The sequence below is a fragment of the Cryptomeria japonica genome, chromosome 2 (genome assembly GCF_030272615.1).
Source record: "Cryptomeria japonica chromosome 2, Sugi_1.0, whole genome shotgun sequence".
NCBI lineage: Eukaryota > Viridiplantae > Streptophyta > Pinopsida > Cupressales > Cupressaceae > Cryptomeria > Cryptomeria japonica.
Genome location: NC_081406.1, coordinates 15989326 through 15999505, shown reverse-complemented (window position 1 = coordinate 15999505; position 10180 = coordinate 15989326).

Here is a 10180-nt window from a genome sequence, read left to right as displayed (position 1 = left end):
AATTTAAAATAAGTAATATAAATATAATAAATTAATCTTAAAATTAACGATTTCTTTTGAAAAATTCTTACATTAATATTAATATTAAGAATAAGTATAAGAATAAGTATAGGCAATTTGTCATAAACATTAAGAATAACCCCCTGTCCCCATGCAACTGCTTAAGTGTATTATCTGCTTAAATTTAAGTAGTTGATGTGTCCCCATGCAATTTTTTATTTGAGGAAATTGGATAAATTGGAGTCTCTCCCTATTTTAGTGGAGCGAATACTGCATAGAAATTAAAAATAAGCTTTGAAAAAAAGGGGGGCTGAAAATAACCAGCAACTCCTTATTGAGAAAAATCATATGTGGCTCCACAAGTTTCTTTCCCTCCTTTTTATTTGCCTCCAATATTTTCTCCTAAATTTATTCCAGAATTATTACATACATTTTTTCATCTAAAACTAAAATTTAAGGTAATTACTTCAAAGATAAGCAATAAAATTAAATATCCATGAGGCCACCAGTTATATAAATTGCTCCTAAAAATATTGAGCAGTGGCTGCTAGCAAAAATAAGTTTAGCAGCTGGACCTGCCCTAAGTATAAGAATAAGTATAGGCAATTTGTCATAAACATTAAGAACAAAAAAAAATCTTAATATTAAGAGTAAGTATAGGCATTTTGTCATAAACATTAAAACAAAAAACAAAAAAAATAGAGTAAAATAAAATAATTTCTAAGTAAAAGAAAACTTGTGAAAAAAATAATAGATTAATATTAAGAGTTAAGTAATCTAAATTTTAGAGAGAAATAAAATAAACTTTGAAAAAATTCATAGATTTTAGAATAAAATAAAAACATAATTTTCTAATATAATTAAATGATTCTCAAATTTTAAAGTAAATAATACAAATATATTGAAATAACTCTAAATAGTTTTAAATTTTAGGGAGAAAAAACAAACAATCATTATATGCTATCCAATGATATAATTTGGTGTATGCTCTTTAGGCTTTAGTGCTTATGGTCTTTAGGCTTTGTAGGGAGATGCCAATCATATTAATGCTATCTAATGCAACTCATCAAAATGAAGATTAGTGCGAATAGATTTTCACATTTCATGTAACTATCTATTCAGTTTAGCATCAACGTTTTAGGTCACACAACGTGGATGAGAGAGAGCTCAAGGAATGAAAAAAATAATATTTATAGGGCTTTTAAAAGTATAATATATTATGATTGATTTCATGCATTGTGGAATGCTGCCACATTGTACATGTAGGATATGTAGCATGCATTGGGAATGCTTCCACATTGTACATGTAGGATATGTAGCTTACCTTTTGCTTGGACCTTTATTTATGTGATTGCATTCAAGTTTTCCAACACAATTTCACAAAGACACTTGATAAAATAAATTATATGCCATAAAAAATATTTAGAACTCTAAAACTTTAGCATATATTACTATCAGCTAACCATTGCACCTTCAATTGGTGCAAGCGCTAGTAATATAAAATATAGCAGCTATTTATTACTACGATAGTTGAGTAACCAAAAATCTCATGATAAATCTCACAATTTTACAATTTTTGATAGCTATTTCCTTACCGTCATAATCATTATCTTTGTACGAACAAATATATTTAATTAGATTTAATCATTATATATATATATATATAATTAGATTTAATACATATGTATTTTATCATTACATTTTTGCGTTGGGATGTGAGTTGCATTGGGAGTTTTTAATTAAAGAAGAAAGGAAAATATATAAATATGTAAAAAGTTCCCAACTTTTATAGTTATGTGTTTTTCTAAATTAAGGGTGACGAAATAACTCATTAATGTCCTTTCTTTCTTGTAGAATTTTAAATGTGCTCTAAGAAGCTTTAATTTTTCGAGATCAATACTAAAAATAAATACATATTATAAATTAAATAATTTTTATTTTAAAATATTAAAATTATAAAATATATATTTATATTTATATTATTAATATATAATGTTTATTTTATTTTTCAAAATAAAAATAAAATAAAAATTAATGAAATGAATTTATATACATTTATCATTGTAGTCACATAAATCTGTCCATTCTAATTAAATGAATATTTGCTATTTATTTAATTAAAAATCCACTAGCCAATAGTTAATTAAATTAATATTTAATTAATTCATCTTCAAACATTCTCCTATTAATTAAATAAATTATTCAATTTATTTTAATTAATTCATTATACCAAATTCACACTCAATTAAATGAATAAATCATATTTATTTCATTTAAATCCCCTATTCCTCTTTTAAATAAATTAAATAAAACATTTATTTAAATCATTTATCCCCCCCCACTTGCATTTTCCTACAAATGCAACTTGCACACATTTATTGAAATAAATTAATTTATTTTAATTAAAAATCCTATTTTCCCTCACCCACCAAATCCACTTGCAATCCTAACCCCTTCCTGATTAACCTAATCCAGCCCCTAATTATTGTCACATTCCTAAGCAACTTGGAGTCACTTCTCAAAGACTTCAAAGGTCTTTGAAAAGCATTTAATGCTTTGTGTGTTCAACAATTTAACCTCCAAAAACTTCCAAGACCATTAATGGCTCTTACATGACCATTTATGACTCTTACATAACCATTTATGGTTATTTCAACTTGCACTCATGTGTCTCCTCAAATATTTATTGCTTTGACCATGATTATCCATTTTACCTTTGCACAAGAGTTTATCCATTGGATAAAAACTTTATTCTTTGAATAAAAAATTTATTCACTCAACCCAACCTTGACCTTGACTCCCAAGTTAACTCTTAGGTCATGTCAAACATTTAATGCTTATTCTCTCTCCTCTCAACCTATCTCACATTGACACTTGTCATCCTGGGATTGGGTTGAAAGCCCTCACATGTATTTAATATCATTCAATCCCGACCCTTGTTGAGATTACTCAATCTCAACCATCCATTGCTCCATTTTTCCTATAAATAGAGCTCACATTCCTCATTTTCAAATCCTCAAGCATTTTGCATTCGCATTTAAATCACTAATATATTGTTATCTTGGACTAAAATAAATCTTAGTTCATTTGTCATAATATGTTTAATTAGTTTGTTTTACACTTGCATACATAAGCTTGAGATCATCTACAATCTTGAACCTCCATAAGCATCCATAGTGCAAAAAGCTGCTGAGAGCTACACTATTTTGGAACTTGGAGAGGAGAGGAACAAATGAGAAGGAGCTAAGAACATGTTAAGAGGCATTTGAAGATGCCTTCTTATATTTGTGTCATTTGTTAAATATGTTAGCATGATCTTAGTATCTCTTTTGATATGCCTGCTTAGGTTAATCTTTGGTTGAATAACACTAACATTAATCCTGTTTCTTGTTGTTTTTGGTGTGTTATAATACCACAGGTTTTAAGCTAACCTTGTCCTTTTTGCAGAGCATCAATCATATTAATGAAAATTTTAATTTCCTAAATTGTCTGGTTTAATTCATATTATAAAAAACAAATTATTTATTTATTTATAAATGATAACATATTATTATATCACTTATTTTTTTATTATTTATTAATTAGATTTTCTAGTCATTTATATTTAAACATTTTTAGTTACAAACACTATTTGAATGCTTGTAATTTTACAGTGTGAATTAGTTAAATTATTATATTCATTTCGTTTAATTATTTTTATATAAGAAATATACTTTTATGTATTGATGGAAGATGACAAGATAATTTATTTATTTTTTTGCACAATTTTGACTCTTATATAAAACTTTTATATTTTCAATAATATAAAAAAAACTATTAAAATGTGAGTAATAGGGTTGGTATCTCTAAGGTATTTAGGGTTATATAGAGGATAGATTTTGTTTGTTGAATAGTGAAAATGTTAATACTATTAACCTCATGTTATTAGGGTTAGGTAAATTAATAATGTTTCATATTGTGATAGAATGAAAATATAAAAAGAAAAGAATAATAATTCTAATTGGTGGAAACGAAATTGAATAATAACTAGTTAACAAAATTGAGTGTAACCCATTACAACAAGTACTAATAAGTTAATAATAATAGTTATTTCCAAATTTGATTTTATATACAATTTTATATTTTATTTTCATTTTCAACAATTAAATATTTAGAAGGAGGAACTCATTTTAACTTTTTATTTTAAAATATTATAACTAATAAAATTATATCATTTTAACTGTTTATTTAAAATTTGACTTTGGCAAAGTGGTTTCCTTATTTTTTGTTCCTCTACCTTTCTTTATCTCTCAATGTATTTCTCTCCCTCTATCTTTATCTCTATTTTTATTTACTCTGAATTAATCATACTAATGATAGGAACTTGACGCTTTGCGTCCTTGTTGTAGTCAGAGTTTTGTTGGAAGTGGCAGGTTGACATTTTTTATGTATGATTTATTTTTTGGCTATGTTATGGTCAATGTTTGTTAGTGTATGGAAATGTTGTCAGTTGTTAGTGCATGATTGGGTGTTGTGATGGGAGTGTGGATGCCCTTTTTAGTTGGTTATTAGTACTTGTCATTAGGCTCGATTGGGCGAATTTTCATTAATGCGTTATTATGCAATTGCTTTTCCACCAATTATATCTATGAATTTTTTCTTTCGATTTTTAAAATTTTTTTTCAATAGTTAAGATGCATGATTTTTTAAGTTTTCAAATTGCAGAAATTGTTTTTCTTCAATCTAACTAGCTCAAATAATTTGCATCTTATTACCGGATTTCCCGGATCCACTTTCTAAATGAGTTTTTTAAGCAAATTTTTTGGTCATTAAAATAATACTATATTATTGATTTTGTTTATTTTAATTCTTTATTTACTATATTACTTACTTTATTGATTTTGTTTTATTACTGCACACATACACTTATTGACTTCCACTTATTCATAATTTTACAAAGATTAAAAAAAACATACACTATTATTTTATTTTATTATTTAATATATATATAATCTTTAATTTTAGAAAGTGACAATAAAATACATTTCAATAACTATTTTTAAATATATCAACATATGCATAGTTAAAATATTAGTATTTGTTTGTTAGAGTTAAATTTAGCATTGTAAATTCTCTTATCAAGAAATAACCTACATTAAATAGATCATGAAGATTTATAACAATTGTCTTTTCATAAACTTAAAATTATTGTTAAAGTATTTCAATCTTTTAGCGTTGTAAATTCTCCATCTTGTCAAGAAAGAATCTCAACATTGAATAAATTATGGAGATATGTTATAGTTGTCTTTTCTCAAACTTAAAATTGTAATAGTATTTTAAATGTAGATATATGTTTGTTTTGGATTTGATTTCTATAATAGCTTTAATTAAGTGGAAATATGTTGAAAAAAAAATCTTTCTCATATATTTTTAAAATTGTTTTTTTTTATTTAAATTATTATATTAGTTATTACAAAAGACAGAAAATGAACTACTTAATATTTTTCAGGGTATTAACCAGATTTCCACTAATCCCATGCAATTATGCTATTATTGTATTAGTTATTATATTTATCATGTTATATTCATGACAAGAAATATTTTTTTATTTTTATTATATTCATTAAATAATTATGCCATCTTTAAATTACAAGTGAATAATTAGTTATTTTATTTTTTATTTAAAATATTTTATTAATACTTTTTATTGAATAATTATTTTATTTTATAATAGTAATATAATAAATATTTTTCTTACGTCTAGATTCAACCCCAATATTTATTAAGTTAGGATTAATATTTTAATTTAAACCCTATTCATAACTCTATATGAAATCATAACCTTAATATTGAAAAAAAACTCAATTTGAACCATAATCTTAATTGAACATTAAACCAAATTAAACACCAACACTAAACAAATTGAACCTCAACCCTAATCACAACCCTAAACCATATGAAACCATAACCCTAACCTTAAACCAAAATGAATCCTTACCCCAACTCTAAACCAAATGTAATTCTAACCCTTAAATAAATTATTAATCCTAAAACGAACACTAAAATAAATTAAATCCTATTCCAAATATTGAATGCTAACCCCAAACTAGATTAAACCCTAATCCTAAACCTAATTGAATATTCTACCAAAATAAATTGTAAAATATCATAATAAGTATAACTTTTTATACCTTATATTAAACAAAATCAAATTATTAATATACTTTTTATAATAACTTATATTTAAACAAATCAAATTAATTAAATAATATAATTTAACAACTTAATAATAAAATAAAATAAATTAAAGTAAACTAAATCAAATAAATAAATAAAATAAAATAAAACTAAATTAATTAACTTAAATTAAAACATTTTAATTGTTAGGGTTTCAAGCAGATCCGAAGCAAATATGAACTAACAATTATATGCAGATTTAAATACAAAAGATAAAGAAATAAAATAGGACACAGATAACACAGAGATTTAACGTGGTTCACCCAGAATGGGTTACGTCCACCATACACAGCCGTCCAATCTTTTTTATTATCCAGCAAAAACAGTACATCAACCTTACAATGCCTTAAGCATCCCATCCGCTTATAACATGCGTTTTTAGGGCAACAAACAAAGTCGACCTTTTTTAGGGTTTTATTACAATGTCGGTTTTCATCAACAAAAAAAATGGCAAAATTTTTTTTCTCGGGGGTTGCCGCCCCCGAATCCCCGCTTTTCTCGGGGGCTGCTGCCCCCGAACCCCTGCCCGGCCCCAGACCCCGGCGAGGATACGTGCTGAGTGTACAGTACTTTGCTGATAAGTCGCCACATTTCAACAATCTCCCACTTGGAGACTGATCAGGCTCCACACCGAACAATCTCCCACTTGGAGACTGATACTACACAACACCACTGTACATGCAACATCCGCTGGATAAAACACTAGGACTTGACTGGTATAAATTCAACAATTATCAATCAAGAAGACCTCGAGAAATTTTTTTTTGCCATTTTTTTGTTGATGAAAACCGACATTGTAATAAAACCCTAAAAAAGGCCGACTTTGTTTGTTGCCCTAAAAACGCATGTTATAAGCGGCTGGGATGCTTAAGGCATTGTAAGGTTGATGTACTATTTTTACTGGATAATAAGAAAGATTGGACGGCTGTGTATGGTGGACGTAATCCATTCTGGGTGAACCACGTTAAATCTCTGTGTTATCTGTGTCCTATTTTATTTCTTTATCTTTTGTATTTAAATCTGCATATAATTGTTAGTTCATATTTGCTTCAGATCTGCTTGAAACCCTAACAATTGGTATCAGAGCGAGGTTTTCTGTAAATTGGCAGGACTTTCAGATTTGAGTAGGAGCAATGGAGGATTCCAAATTCAAGGTCGAAAATTTTAACGACCAGAATTATCAGTTATGGAAAATGCAGATGGAGGATTACCTGTATCAAAAAGATTTGTGGCGGCCATTGGAAGGAAAGACAAAGAAGTCGACCACAATATCAGATGAAGAGTGGGACATTTTAGATAGAAAGGCACTGGGATCCATTCAATTATGTCTTGTGTCGTCTGTAGCATTCAATATAACAGAAGCAAAAACGACTGTAGATTTGATGGCAACATTGGCTAAGCTGTATGAGAAACCCTCGGCTTCGAATAAGGTATATCTTATGAAGCGTTTGTTTAATTTGAAAATGAGTGAGGGAGGATCTGTAGCGGAGCACTTAAATGAATTTAATACAATTACCAGTCAATTGTCTTCAGTAAAAATTACCTTTGCAGAAGAGGTTAGGGCTCTCTTGATTTTATGTTCTTTGCCAAAAAGCTGGAATAGCTTGGTTATGGCTGTAAGTAACTCTGTCTCTGGTAAAAATACTTTGGTATTTGATGATATTGTTGGTGTTATCCTAAGCGAGGAAATGCGAAGGAAAAGCACAGGTGAGACTCCAACATCATCGGGTAGTGTTTTGAATGTGGAGAACAGAGGAAGATCAAAGGAAAGAGGAAAAGGCCCTGGGAATGAGAAGTCACGAGGGAAGTCAAAGAAAGGACGCTCTCAATCTAGAGGAAAGAAAGATTGCTGATACTGCGGAAAGCCTGGTCATCTAAAGAAAGACTGTTGGTCTCGGAAAAACAAAGAAGGAGACAAAAATGAAACTGATAGTAAGGAAGCTAATATTGCAAGTAATACTTTACAAGATGCTTTAATCTTATGTTTGGATAATGTTAATGATTCCTGGGTAATAGATTCTGGGGCTTCATTTCATGCTACACCCCATAGAAAATATTTTCTAGATTATGTTCAAGGTGATTTTGGATAGGTATATTTGGATGATGACGAGCCCTGTCAAATTGTTGGAAAAGGAAAGATAAAAGATCAAGTTGCAGAATGGTAATGACTGGTTTCTGCAGGAGGTAAGACATGTTCCTAATTTAAGAAGAAATTTAATTTCTGCAGGGCAACTAGGTAGCGAAGGTTGCATAGTTACCTTCTCAGACAGTATGTGGAAGGTCACTAAAGGATCATTAGTAGTAGCTAAAGGTGCGAAGGTAGGCACATTATATCTGTGTACTGGTAACACTTACTCTACCTTAGCTGCTATAGATAAAGTTATTGCAGGGACAACAGCAATAAATGTTGCAAGAACAGATTCAATAATGTGGCACCATAGGCTTGGGCACATGAGTGAGAAAGGGATGAAAATCCTTCACTCCAAAAATCTATTGCCAGGACTAAAGAAGATTGATTTAGAGTTCTATGAAAACTGTGTTCATGGTAAACAGAAAAGAGTCAGATTTCTCAAGGTTGGGAAAGAGAAGAAGAGTGAGAAGTTAGAGCTTGTACATTCAGATGTATGGGGATCGGCTTAGGTATCATCTCTTGGTGGCTCTTGTTATTATGTTATTTTTATTTATGACTCAACCAGAAAAACATGGGTATATTTCCTAAAACAAAAATCAGATGTTTTTGAAACTTTTAAGAAATGGAAAGCTTTGGTTGAGAATGAGACAGGAAAAAAGTTGAAGTGTCTCAGATCGGATAATGGAGGTGAGTATTGCAGCAAAGCATTTGAAGATTACTGTTCCTTAAATGGGATTCGAAAGAAGAAGACAGTTCCAGGAACTCCACAGGAAAATGGTGTGTCAGAGAGAATGAATAGGACCATCATGGAACATGCGAGGAGCATGAGATTGCATGCTGGATTGCCCTTACATTTTTGGGCAGATGTTGTACATACTGCTGTCTATTTGATAAATAGAGGACCTTCAACCCCTTTGGATGGTGGTATTCCAGAGGAGGCATGGACTGGTAAAAAGGTAAATTATTCTTTTCTAAAAACTTTTGGTTGCGAAGCTTTTGTCCATGTTGGTAAAGAAAATAGAACCAAGCTTGATGCTAAATCTCAGACATGTACCTTCATTGGATATGGGATAGATGAATATGGCTATCGGTTATGGGATTTTGAAAATAAGAAAATAATTAGAAGTAGAGATGTTATATTCAATGAGAAGGTTATGTATAAAGAACATATGCAGGAAAAGAAGCATGAACAAGACAAACAAGAATATGTGGTGTTGGATGAGGTTCCTGAAAATGAAATGCCACAGGTACCTGTTGCTCAGCAACAACAGATTGTCCCACAAACTCCTACAAGTGTTAGACGTTCTACGAGGACAAGTAGACCCCCTGAAAGATTTTCTCCTTCTTTGTATTCTATTTTATTAACGGATTCTGGTGAACCAGAAGAATATGAAGAAGCAATGTAGGTGGATGCCAAACAACAGTGGCAGCTAGGCATGAAAGAGGAGATGGACTCCTTGATGAAAAATAAGACTTGGGACTTAGTCCCTTTACCTGCAGAAAAAAGAGCCTTGCCTAACAAATGGGTTTATTGGCTGAAGGAGGAGGAAGGAGGTCAAAAAAGATATAAGGCCAGACTTGTGGTAAAAGGTTTTGCATAGAAAAAGGGTATAAATTATGATGAAATATTTTCTCCAGTTGTAAAAATGACTTCAATTAGAACTGTACTTAGTCTTGTGGCTGCAGATGATTTACATCTTGAACAATTAGATGTCAAAACAGCTTTTCTCCATGGAGATTTGGAGGAGGAAATTCACATGATGCAACCACAGGGATATGAGGTCAAAGGTAAGGAGAACTTGGTGTGCAGGTTGAAGAAAAGTCTGTATGGCC